The sequence below is a fragment of the Crinia signifera genome, chromosome 4 (assembly GCF_055691185.1).
Source record: "Crinia signifera chromosome 4, ASM5569118v1, whole genome shotgun sequence".
NCBI classification, from domain to species: domain Eukaryota; kingdom Metazoa; phylum Chordata; class Amphibia; order Anura; family Myobatrachidae; genus Crinia; species Crinia signifera.
In genome coordinates this window covers 311,629,546-311,643,274 of record NC_139220.1, presented here as the reverse complement: position 1 = coordinate 311,643,274, position 13,729 = coordinate 311,629,546, and the positions used below count along the sequence as shown (strand labels likewise).

The window sequence follows — 13,729 nt, the reverse complement described above, 5'->3', positions numbered from 1 at the left end:
CATCTCACATATACTGTATACCAGAACAGACATAGCTGCTGACTGAGTCATTTTCCATCTTAAACATTGTCCCAACCAATCGGATTTCACTGATCACTGTCTGTTGCTGGTTATAATGATATCAGTGGGGTCATGTCTTGTTCTTGTCCCGGTAATGATATCAGCAGCTGCGCTTCCCCTTTGCAGTGGTTTAGACGCACAGTAATTCTCATCCAAAAATCTCCCAGATGTAGCCTTCGCCCTGAGCCTCAGTATGACCGCTAGCTGGAATTACTGAGATCTAAGGGCAGTCGGCATGTACAGTACTAGCACATTGCTCTCTCCGCAGCACATCGCTACTGTGCAACCGCGTCTATGTGTAGAAATATTTTCATTTAAGCCAGTTGATTGTTACCAGGATCCGTCCATGAATCAGAAACCAGGAAAAAAATTCACGGTTTTGGAAGATTTATTTGGTAGTAACTAGCTCTTGCGATAATGGAAGATGATGTGGACTCCCAGCATGCCGTGCCACAGGGTTTTTTTTTTGGTTCACTCCTTCTGCCAAATTACTTCTTAAATGGACAAAACCATGTGCACTGCAGGTGGGGCAGATGTAACATGTGCAGAGATAATTATATTTGGGTGGGGTTTTACGTCAATGCCCCCACAGTGTCAAAACTGGGGCGTGGCCTCGCAGGAAGAGGCGAGTATAGGCCATGCCCCTTTCCGGATAGCCAAGCCCCCTAATTTTTGGGTGAGCCTGTGTCCTTCTTCAGGGACCATCAGATATGGTTTAGCCCATTTTATGTCTGTGTAAAATAGTACTTTACAGCCCAATGATGTACAGTAATTCTGCCTACTTTCTCTAATTGTCATTTGCATATTTGTGAGGCCGATTCTAAGTAGGGAGAAAATTAAAAGGACCTAAAAAATTTACTTTGCCCCTGACCCTATACAAACCACATTGCAATACAAGAGGGGGAAAAAAAAATCTTATTTTTGCATGCAGGGCAAATATGGGCTTCCACAGAAAAAGTGTTAATCGCACAGGAAGGTAACGTTAGAATAAGTTCATAGACTCCTTAAGTTTTTATCTGGACCAATTGTCATGATAATAAGGGTGTGCTACCACTGGACATGGGTTTAGAGCAAACAGAGGATTTTTCAAGGATAGAAAAACGGGAGTATGTCTCTTTGTGGTGCACCAAATTAAAGATACATAAAATATAACTTTTATTTAATTCTTGGTACTTCTTTACTTTCACGGCGCCAGCATGGCGCCGCGCGTCAGAGTCCCCTTGCGGGGCTCGCTTCGCTCGCCCACGCTGCGGGCTCGGTGGCTCGCTACGCTCGCCACGCTATTTAAAATCAACTCCATGCCAACATGGATAGTGGAGGTATGAACTATCCATGTTGGCATGGCGTTAACTTCGTTTATTTTACTTAGTTTGTGGCGAGCGTAACCCGGAAATACGCGTGGCGCCGTGAAAGTAAAGAAGTACCTAATTCGTCATAAAATTAATCGAGATAAAAAAGACACAATACACATACAGTACATACAAACATATAGTAACATATCTATAAAAAGGATAATCAAATCCTCACAACGTGGGGCCCCCTGCCCGAAATAAGTTTAAATAAACTTTATTGCTTGTACTGTATTGCTTAGATCAGTGTGTTTTAACTGATTACTTCATTTATTTCCAGTTTTCCATCTCATTTATTATTTTCCTTATACATGCGGCATATAAGTGAAGATCCCTTTATTCAGTGAGGCAGGGAAAAGGAGAATTTAATCAGGGAAGTGTGCTGTCGAAATGGTTTAGAAATACAGTATATGAGAATTCGTGCAGATGTTTGCAATTAGCACGCATATAATTTAAGTGCACAAATATCCGTATGGGACCAGTCTAGGAGCAGGATATAATTGCTGCTAGTTTGCCTAGAAGGTTAACGGCACTTTCAAGTTGGCCGTGATCACCACATATATGACGATGTGGTTCTCATTAACCCATATAATCGTGGTGCGTGTTAGCGCTGATGTATAGCCACAGATTGCCCTGTGTGTGGCGGTGCAATCTGTGCGCTAACTGACACGCTTCCAAACAGCACACTGCACGGCAGCGGGGGTGGCGAATTGACAGCCGGCTCGCCGGGGAATAGAAAGACGTGGTGTAGACGTCATACACCACGCGTCTCTGCCGGGCGGACTCGCAAGTGCGAGAGCCGCTCACTATAGCCGCTAAGGAGAAAAAGTTATTTCACAGATCAAAATGCATTTAATGTGGGGAAGGGGATCAGGGGGTGAAGCCACGAAGTGTATATGGGTTTCTTTTGCATGTAGCCCACATACACTGGGCAGCTTTATTTTTACACTGCAATTTAGATTTGAGCTAAGACATCTTCCCCAACTCTAAATCAGCCTGGAAAATCAGGAGTCTCCAAGAACTTGCTGGTAGAGTAGGCAGTCATACCTCCCAACTTCTGTGTTGGGGAAATAGGGACAGCGCCCGGAAAGGGGGCAGGGCGTATGCAAATGAGGGCACGGCTTATGCTAATGAGCCGCAACCTCATTTTCATACGAGAATAGCTGCTGGGCACGTGTGCACAGCGTCTATTCTATTAGATTGGGGGGTCTCCCAACTGCCACCCCCCGCAGCGGGACAATGCCTGCTGCGGGTGGGACAGCGGGACAGGACCCGAAAATCGGGACTGTCCCGCTGTAATCGTGACAGTTGGGAGGTATGGGCAGTATGGACACTTGCCCAGGTTCTATGGCAGGTGCAGTAGCTGTGCCTAACACAGGCCCGGCGACAGGGGGGGTCAAGGGGGACATCTGACCCAGGCCCCAAGGCTCGGAGGGGCCCCATGATCACGGGGCACAAAAAAAATGCACTCCTTTTTTTTTATTATGCTGTCTGCTCCGCCGCTGGCTCGCAGCAGACAGCAGCATAGTTACCAAGTCAGCTTGAAACAAGCGGATTTGGGCTTTTTTTTTTCATGAGTTGCTTATTTTTTTTGCTGGTCGCTTGTTGCTTGTTTTTGGGCTTATAATTTTTTTTAGTAGCTTGTTTTGGGCTTGTTTTATTTTGGGCTTGGTGTTGTTTTTCTCTGTAATTCAGTTATTCAGCACAGAGATAAGGGACAAACACAGGTGAGAACTAGGCTAAAGGCCCCCATACACTAGGGCGACTTGTCCTTAGGACAAGTCGCCCCTGACTTCCCCCTGAGCTTCCCCGGCTGCTCCCCGGGGGAGCTTGATTAGATTGGCACTTGATGTGCCATTTTTTACATGTGATAAATCGTCTCGATTTATCACATGTAAAAAACCCGGGGAGCAGGGGGAGGGGGGGGGGCTTCAGAGCAGGGCTGCTGGTGGGAGCAGGGGGGGCTGGGGACGCTGCGGGGGACACAGGCGGCACATAGAGTCACAGGCGGCACATAGAGCCGGGCAGAGGGAGCCGGGAGCTGTCAGTGCTAGAAAAAAAGCCTATACAATGAATGGGCAGCCTGTGATTGGCTGAGCGCACTCTCAGCCAATTGCTGACTGGCTGAAAGAGCGCTCAGCCAATCACAGGCCGCCCATTCATTGTATGGGCTTTTTTTTTTTATTCAGTGCTGACAGCTCCCGGCTCCCCCTGCCCGGCTCTATGCCGCCTGTGTCACCCACAGCTCTATGCCGCCTGTGTCACCCCAGCGTCCCGCAGCGTCCCCAGTGTCCCGCTGTGTCACCCCAGCGTCCCGCAGCGTCCCGCTGTGTCACCCCAGCATCCCGGCTCTATGCCGCCTGTGTCACCCACGGCTCTATGCTGCCTGTGTCACCCCAGCGTCCCGCAGCGTCCCCAGCCGCTGCGTCCCGCAGCGTACCCAGCGTCCTGCAGCGTCCCCCGCTCCCTCCACCGCCGCCCCACTAGGTCCCAAGTCGGGTGGTCGGACGTGCAGCAGGTCCGACCACCCGACGCAGATCCGATGCGCACGGGACCGCGCATCGGATCTGAGGGGACATCAAAACTAGCCGATTTTGGTCCGATTTCGCCCAGATCCGACTGATCTGGCCGAAATCTGACCAAAATCGGCTAGTGTATGGGGGCCTTTATAGAAAAGGTAATGACTCCTATTATCTATGTTGCTGCTTGTGTGTATTCATTAGGGCTAATCTGATTTTAACACTGATGCTTGTAGTAAGATTGTCCACACATGGGCCCTTATTTTGATCGGTGCGGTAATATCCGCGTGCGTTCGTGCTGCCGATGTTTTGTGTCTGCGCATGTGCAGAGGCGTCTCTGCACATGTGCGAGCGGGGCGTACGGCCAAATCCCGCATGAAATGTCAACACTCCGAACAGGGGGTGGAGAGGGGCGTGAAGGGCTATTTGGGCTCATTACCATATGCATACGCCCCGCGTTTCATGGGCGTTCCCATGCAAACGCTGGGCGTACGTATGGTAATGCGGCCGTGGCGCACGTGTAGGGGGCGGACATATGACATCGCCGGATGTCAGCTGCCCGCCCAGATCTCTGCTTTTGCACGGGAAAATGCCCATGTGGTCTGAGGTTGCGGGAGCTGGTGGACCACTCGGTCCTGCATTCGATGGTCTGCGACCATCGAATGATGGGGGAGGTTCCCTGAGATGGTGGAGGCGTATTCCGTGAAAAATACACGTGCGGTCCGTTTGGCCAGCTTCTTACCGCGTACGGACGGAGTTGCCGATCCGTATGGAAGGCGGGGTTTCGGACGCACGGTCCTGGCCGCATATTCGGATCCGGCCGCACCGATCAGAATAAGGGCCATGGTACAATTTAACGGGTGTGATGTGCACTCCTGCGCACATTGCACAGCACAAAAAGTATGTGCTCACTCGATTGTATTGCATCTCATTGCATTCAAAATGCATGCGATCTAGTACAAAACGTACAGCGCCTGTCGCACCATGTGTGGTAAATATTTCTCAGTGCGTACAAAGGACAATGTTCACTTAAGATTTTTCTTTAGAGAAAAAAAGGAAAGTAAAATATGTCATATTGGGGCAGTTGTATAAAGGCGTGCTATGGGGAAGAAGGGAGTATCAGCGCGTGTTATGTGCACTGATACCGCTTCTCCCCAATGTAAGTAGGAGCTGATATGCAAGGCAAATGTATGAACGGTAAACAGCGCTGACCATTCCACCCCCTGCCAGTAACCGCTTCAACAGCTGCAGGGTGATTAAGCCCTATACCTAAAACAGCGACATCACTGTCCCTGCTGCTGGCTTCGGGCTGCGCTGGGCATCTCACGTGAATAGCGAGATCTTGCGCATGTCCAGTACAGCCGGCCATGGGGAAGGAGACAGCGCATCAGTGTTAACTGATGCGCTGTCTCCTCAAGGGGAAATCGCCGGAGGGGGGAGTTTGTGCTCGCCCACTTCGGCAGACAAGGGGCCAGATTCTCTAAGCTTCAAAAGTGATAAAATGGAGAGTGATAAACAGTCAGCCAATCAGCTCCTACCTGCCATGTCACAGACTGTGTTTGAAAAATGTCAGGCAGGAGCTGATTGGCTGGCTGTTTATCACTCTCTATTTTATCACCTTTGAAGCTTAGAGAATCTGGCCCAGAATGTTAAAACATCTTGTCGATGTCCCTTCCTGCTTCGCCTCATTAATGAGGCAAACAGGAAGTGTTATAGTATTCTTTAAAAGCCAGTTTTGTGCTGATAAAATACTTGTAGATTGTATATATAATACGTAAAATATCTATCTATAATCAAATGTAAGTTGGGCTTGTTTTTGGGCTTTTTTGGATTAGGTTGGGCTTGTTTTGGGCTTGTTTTTTGGTCATCAGTTGCTTGTTTTACGTTTCAGAGTTGGCAACACTGGACAGCAGACATACAGAGAGATCACCCACTCTCCTCTCCTCTCCCCCCCAACACCGCCCCGGTTACCTGTCACCTGCTGTCATCTAGTATTTTCCATCTAGCTGCGAAAGCCAGGGTAGGCAGAGGATCTGAGGATGGCTCTGCTCCTGTATGCTGCTAAGCATGAAGCAGGAGCTAAAAGAAGATGGCTGCCCCCATACAGACTACACAAAGATGGCCGCTGCCCACCAATGAGAAGCCAGGGATTCGTTCTCCAGGAAATATAGTCAGCACAGAAAAAGGGGCGGGGCTTAACGGAGAAGTGTGAGGAGAAGAACCTGCTTAATGCCTTCTCCACCTTTTTAATTAACCAGGTAAGTGCCTTGGGGGAGGGGAGAGAGTATCTATCTATCTATCTATCTATCTATCTATCTATCTATCTATCTATCATCACTCTGACCTATCTATCTATCTATCTATCTAGTTTGTAGAAAAAAAAACCTAGACACACACACACACATGAAGAGGTTTTTTTTTGGAAGGGGGCCCGGAGATGTCCATGTACCGGGCCCCAAGATTTCAAACGGGGCACAGCTGCGGTGAATCCTACGCCAGGTAACACAACGCCAGAACACAGCGTCTGCTGAGAGGACACAGCAGTTCCACAGATGATGTCATGAATTCTAGAGGGGATTTCTCATACCTGCATTACTCATCTCACATATACTGTATACCAGAACAGACATAGCTGCTGACTGAGTCATTTTCCATCTTAAACATTGTCCCAACCAATCGGATTTCACTGATCACTGTCTGTTGCTGGTTATAATGATATCAGTGGGGTCATGTAATGTTCTTGTCCCAGTAATGATATCAGCAGCTGCGCTTCCCCTTTGCAGTGGTTTAGACTCACAGTAATCCTCATCCAAAAATCTCTCAGATGTAGCCTTCGCCCTGAGCCCCAGTATGACCGCTAGCTGGAATTACTGAGATCTGAGGACAGTCGGCACGTACAGTACTAGCACATTGCTCTCTCCGCAGCACATCGCTACTGTGCAACCGCGTCTATGTGTAGAAATATTTTCATTTAAGCCAGTTGATTGTTACCAGGATCCGTCCATGAATCAGAAACCAGGAAAAAAATTCACGGTTTTGGAAGATTTATTTGGCAGTAACTAGCTCTTGCGATAATGGAAGATGATGTGGACTCCCAGCATGCCGTGCCACAGGGTTTTTTTTTGGTTCACTCCTTCTGCCAAATTACTTCTTAAATGGACAAAACCATGTGCACTGCAGGTGGGGCAGATGTAACATGTGCAGAGATAATTATATTTGGGTGGGGTTTTACTTCAATGCCCCTACAGTGTCAAAACTGGGGAGTGGCCTCGCAGGAAGAGGCGAGTATAGGCCATGCCCCTTTCCGGATAGCCAAGCCCCCTAATTTTCGGGTGCACCTGTGTCCTTCTTCAGGGACCATCAGATATGATTTAGCCCATTTTATGTCTGTGTAAGATAGTACTTTACAGCCCAATGATGTACAGTAATTCTGCCTACTTTCTCTAATTGTCATTTGCATATTTGTGAGGCCGATTCTAAGTAGGGAGAAAATTAAAAGGACCTAAAAAATTAACTTTGCCCCTGACCCTATACAAACCACATTGCAATACAAGAGGGAAAAAAAAATCTTATTTTTGCATGCAGGACAAATATGGGCTCCCACAGAAAGAGAAAAAGTGTTAATTGCACAGGAAGGTAACGTTAGAATAAGTTCATAGACCCCTTAAGTTTAGAGCAAACAGAGGATTTTTCAAGGATGCACCAAATTAAAGATACATAAAATATAACTTTTATTTAATTCTTCATAAAATTAGGCGAGATAAAAAAGACACAATACACATACATACAAACATATATATAAAAAGGATAATCAAATCCTCACAACGTGGGGCCCCCTGCCCGTAATAAGTTTAAATAAACTTTATTGCTTGTACTGTATTGCTTAGATCAGTGTGTTTTAACTGATTACTTCATTTATTTCCAGTTTTCCATCTCATTTATTATTTTCCTTATACATGCGGCATATAAGTGAAGATCCCTTTATTCAGTGAGGCAGGGAAGAGGAGAATTTAATCAGGGAAGTGTGCTGTCGAAATGGTTTAGCAATATATGAGAATTTGTGCAGATGTTTGCAATTAGCACGAATATATATTTAAATCAAAAGTACACCTATAATTTAAGTGCACAGATATCCGTATGGGGCCAGTCTAGGAGCAGGATATAATTGCTGCTAGTTTGCCTAGAAGGTTAACGGCACTTTCAAGTTGGCCGCGATCACCACATATATGACGATGTGGTTCTCATTAACCCATATAATCGTGGTGCGTGTTAGCGCTGATGTATAGCCACAGATTGCCCTGTGTGTGGCGGTGCAATCTGTGCGCTAACTGACACGCTTCCAAACAGCACACTGCACGGCAGCGGGGGTGGCGAATTGACAGCCGGCTCGCCGGGGAATAGAAAGACGTGGTATAGACGTCATACACCACGCGTCTCTGCCGGGCGGACTCGCAAGTGCGAGAGCCGCTCACTATAGCCGCTAAGGAGAAAAAGTTATTTCACAGATCAAAATGCATTTAATGTGGGGAAGGGGATCAGGGGGTGAAGCCACGAAGTGTATATGGGTTTCTTTTGCATGTAGCCCACATATACTAGCAGCTTTATTTTTACACTGCAATTTAGATTTGAGCTAAGACATCTTCCCCAACTCTAAATCAGCCCGGAAAATCAGGAGTCTCCCAGAACTTGCTGGTAGAGTAGGCAGTATGGACACTTGCCCAGGTTTTATGGCAGGTGCAGTAGCTGTGCCTAACACAGGCCCGGCGACAGGGGGGGTCAAGGGGGACATCTGACCCGGGCCCCAAGGCTCGGAGGGGCCCCATGATCACGGGGCACAAAAAAAATGCACTCCTTTTTTTTTATTATGCTGTCTGCTCCGCCGCTGGCTCGGAGCAGACAGCAGCATAGTTACCAAGTCAGCTTGAAACAAGCGGATTTGGGCTTTTTTTTTTCATGAGTTGCTTATTTTTTTTGCTGGTCGCTTGTTGCTTGTTTTTGGGCTTATAATTTTTTTTAGTAGCTTGTTTTGGGCTTGTTTTATTTTGGGCTTGGTGTTGTTTTTCTCTGTAATTCAGTTATTCAGCACAGAGATAAGGGACAAACACAGGTGAGAACTAGGCTAAAGGCCCCCATACACTAGGGCGACTTGTCCTTAGGACAAGTCGCCCCTGACTTCCCCCTGAGCTTCCCCGGCTGCTCCCCGGGGGAGCTTGATTAGATTGGCACTTGATGTGCCATTTTTTACATGTGATAAATCGTCTCGATTTATCACATGTAAAAAACCCGGGGAGCAGGGGGAGGGGGGGGGGCTTCAGAGCAGGGCTGCTGGTGGGAGCAGGGGGGGCTGGGGACGCTGCGGGGGACACAGGCGGCACATAGAGTCACAGGCGGCACATAGAGCCGGGCAGAGGGAGCCGGGAGCTGTCAGTGCTAGAAAAAAAGCCTATACAATGAATGGGCAGCCTGTGATTGGCTGAGCGCACTCTCAGCCAATTGCTGACTGGCTGAAAGAGCGCTCAGCCAATCACAGGCCGCCCATTCATTGTATGGGCTTTTTTTTTTTATTCAGTGCTGACAGCTCCCGGCTCCCCCTGCCCGGCTCTATGCCGCCTGTGTCACCCACAGCTCTATGCCGCCTGTGTCACCCCAGCGTCCCGCAGCGTCCCCAGTGTCCCGCTGTGTCACCCCAGCGTCCCGCAGCGTCCCGCTGTGTCACCCCAGCATCCCGGCTCTATGCCGCCTGTGTCACCCACGGCTCTATGCTGCCTGTGTCACCCCAGCGTCCCGCAGCGTCCCCAGCCGCTGCGTCCCGCAGCGTACCCAGCGTCCTGCAGCGTCCCCCGCTCCCTCCACCGCCGCCCCACTAGGTCCCAAGTCGGGTGGTCGGACGTGCAGCAGGTCCGACCACCCGACGCAGATCCGATGCGCACGGGACCGCGCATCGGATCTGAGGGGACATCAAAACTAGCCGATTTTGGTCCGATTTCGCCCAGATCCGACTGATCTGGCCGAAATCTGACCAAAATCGGCTAGTGTATGGGGGCCTTTATAGAAAAGGTAATGACTCCTATTATCTATGTTGCTGCTTGTGTGTATTCATTAGGGCTAATCTGATTTTAACACTGATGCTTGTAGTAAGATTGTCCACACATGGGCCCTTATTTTGATCGGTGCGGTAATATCCGCGTGCGTTCGTGCTGCCGATGTTTTGTGTCTGCGCATGTGCAGAGGCGTCTCTGCACATGTGCGAGCGGGGCGTACGGCCAAATCCCGCATGAAATGTCAACACTCCGAACAGGGGGTGGAGAGGGGCGTGAAGGGCTATTTGGGCTCATTACCATATGCATACGCCCCGCGTTTCATGGGCGTTCCCATGCAAACGCTGGGCGTACGTATGGTAATGCGGCCGTGGCGCACGTGTAGGGGGCGGACATATGACATCGCCGGATGTCAGCTGCCCGCCCAGATCTCTGCTTTTGCACGGGAAAATGCCCATGTGGTCTGAGGTTGCGGGAGCTGGTGGACCACTCGGTCCTGCATTCGATGGTCTGCGACCATCGAATGATGGGGGAGGTTCCCTGAGATGGTGGAGGCGTATTCCGTGAAAAATACACGTGCGGTCCGTTTGGCCAGCTTCTTACCGCGTACGGACGGAGTTGCCGATCCGTATGGAAGGCGGGGTTTCGGACGCACGGTCCTGGCCGCATATTCGGATCCGGCCGCACCGATCAGAATAAGGGCCATGGTACAATTTAACGGGTGTGATGTGCACTCCTGCGCACATTGCACAGCACAAAAAGTATGTGCTCACTCGATTGTATTGCATCTCATTGCATTCAAAATGCATGCGATCTAGTACAAAACGTACAGCGCCTGTCGCACCATGTGTGGTAAATATTTCTCAGTGCGTACAAAGGACAATGTTCACTTAAGATTTTTCTTTAGAGAAAAAAAGGAAAGTAAAATATGTCATATTGGGGCAGTTGTATAAAGGCGTGCTATGGGGAAGAAGGGAGTATCAGCGCGTGTTATGTGCACTGATACCGCTTCTCCCCAATGTAAGTAGGAGCTGATATGCAAGGCAAATGTATGAACGGTAAACAGCGCTGACCATTCCACCCCCTGCCAGTAACCGCTTCAACAGCTGCAGGGTGATTAAGCCCTATACCTAAAACAGCGACATCACTGTCCCTGCTGCTGGCTTCGGGCTGCGCTGGGCATCTCACGTGAATAGCGAGATCTTGCGCATGTCCAGTACAGCCGGCCATGGGGAAGGAGACAGCGCATCAGTGTTAACTGATGCGCTGTCTCCTCAAGGGGAAATCGCCGGAGGGGGGAGTTTGTGCTCGCCCACTTCGGCAGACAAGGGGCCAGATTCTCTAAGCTTCAAAAGTGATAAAATGGAGAGTGATAAACAGTCAGCCAATCAGCTCCTACCTGCCATGTCACAGACTGTGTTTGAAAAATGTCAGGCAGGAGCTGATTGGCTGGCTGTTTATCACTCTCTATTTTATCACCTTTGAAGCTTAGAGAATCTGGCCCAGAATGTTAAAACATCTTGTCGATGTCCCTTCCTGCTTCGCCTCATTAATGAGGCAAACAGGAAGTGTTATAGTATTCTTTAAAAGCCAGTTTTGTGCTGATAAAATACTTGTAGATTGTATATATAATACGTAAAATATCTATCTATAATCAAATGTAAGTTGGGCTTGTTTTTGGGCTTTTTTGGATTAGGTTGGGCTTGTTTTGGGCTTGTTTTTTGGTCATCAGTTGCTTGTTTTACGTTTCAGAGTTGGCAACACTGGACAGCAGACATACAGAGAGATCACCCACTCTCCTCTCCTCTCCCCCCCAACACCGCCCCGGTTACCTGTCACCTGCTGTCATCTAGTATTTTCCATCTAGCTGCGAAAGCCAGGGTAGGCAGAGGATCTGAGGATGGCTCTGCTCCTGTATGCTGCTAAGCATGAAGCAGGAGCTAAAAGAAGATGGCTGCCCCCATACAGACTACACAAAGATGGCCGCTGCCCACCAATGAGAAGCCAGGGATTCGTTCTCCAGGAAATATAGTCAGCACAGAAAAAGGGGCGGGGCTTAACGGAGAAGTGTGAGGAGAAGAACCTGCTTAATGCCTTCTCCACCTTTTTAATTAACCAGGTAAGTGCCTTGGGGGAGGGGAGAGAGTATCTATCTATCTATCTATCTATCTATCTATCTATCTATCTATCTATCATCACTCTGACCTATCTATCTATCTATCTATCTAGTTTGTAGAAAAAAAAACCTAGACACACACACACACATGAAGAGGTTTTTTTTTGGAAGGGGGCCCGGAGATGTCCATGTACCGGGCCCCAAGATTTCAAACGGGGCACAGCTGCGGTGAATCCTACGCCAGGTAACACAACGCCAGAACACAGCGTCTGCTGAGAGGACACAGCAGTTCCACAGATGATGTCATGAATTCTAGAGGGGATTTCTCATACCTGCATTACTCATCTCACATATACTGTATACCAGAACAGACATAGCTGCTGACTGAGTCATTTTCCATCTTAAACATTGTCCCAACCAATCGGATTTCACTGATCACTGTCTGTTGCTGGTTATAATGATATCAGTGGGGTCATGTAATGTTCTTGTCCCAGTAATGATATCAGCAGCTGCGCTTCCCCTTTGCAGTGGTTTAGACTCACAGTAATCCTCATCCAAAAATCTCTCAGATGTAGCCTTCGCCCTGAGCCCCAGTATGACCGCTAGCTGGAATTACTGAGATCTGAGGACAGTCGGCACGTACAGTACTAGCACATTGCTCTCTCCGCAGCACATCGCTACTGTGCAACCGCGTCTATGTGTAGAAATATTTTCATTTAAGCCAGTTGATTGTTACCAGGATCCGTCCATGAATCAGAAACCAGGAAAAAAATTCACGGTTTTGGAAGATTTATTTGGCAGTAACTAGCTCTTGCGATAATGGAAGATGATGTGGACTCCCAGCATGCCGTGCCACAGGGTTTTTTTTTGGTTCACTCCTTCTGCCAAATTACTTCTTAAATGGACAAAACCATGTGCACTGCAGGTGGGGCAGATGTAACATGTGCAGAGATAATTATATTTGGGTGGGGTTTTACTTCAATGCCCCTACAGTGTCAAAACTGGGGAGTGGCCTCGCAGGAAGAGGCGAGTATAGGCCATGCCCCTTTCCGGATAGCCAAGCCCCCTAATTTTCGGGTGCACCTGTGTCCTTCTTCAGGGACCATCAGATATGATTTAGCCCATTTTATGTCTGTGTAAGATAGTACTTTACAGCCCAATGATGTACAGTAATTCTGCCTACTTTCTCTAATTGTCATTTGCATATTTGTGAGGCCGATTCTAAGTAGGGAGAAAATTAAAAGGACCTAAAAAATTAACTTTGCCCCTGACCCTATACAAACCACATTGCAATACAAGAGGGAAAAAAAAATCTTATTTTTGCATGCAGGACAAATATGGGCTCCCACAGAAAGAGAAAAAGTGTTAATTGCACAGGAAGGTAACGTTAGAATAAGTTCATAGACCCCTTAAGTTTAGAGCAAACAGAGGATTTTTCAAGGATGCACCAAATTAAAGATACATAAAATATAACTTTTATTTAATTCTTCATAAAATTAGGCGAGATAAAAAAGACACAATACACATACATACAAACATATATATAAAAAGGATAATCAAATCCTCACAACGTGGGGCCCCCTGCCCGTAATAAGTTTAAATAAACTTTATTGCTTGTACTGTATTGCTTAGATCAGTGTGTTTTAA

The 13,729-nt window shown here is 47.9% G+C and overlaps 1 long non-coding RNA gene across 2 annotated transcripts in view; it reads left to right on the top strand.

Moving 5' to 3' along the window:
* Positions 1-5,822: 5,822 nt before the first annotated feature.
* The window catches only part of LOC146075816 (uncharacterized), a 268,209-nt gene continuing 260,302 nt past the window's right edge, over positions 5,823-13,729 (top strand). For both annotated transcript variants that reach the window (XR_014473637.1, XR_014473636.1), the window contains exons 1-2: positions 5,823-6,186; positions 11,719-12,085. This is a non-coding gene — a long non-coding RNA (uncharacterized LOC146075816). The remainder of the gene's footprint in view (positions 6,187-11,718; positions 12,086-13,729) is intronic.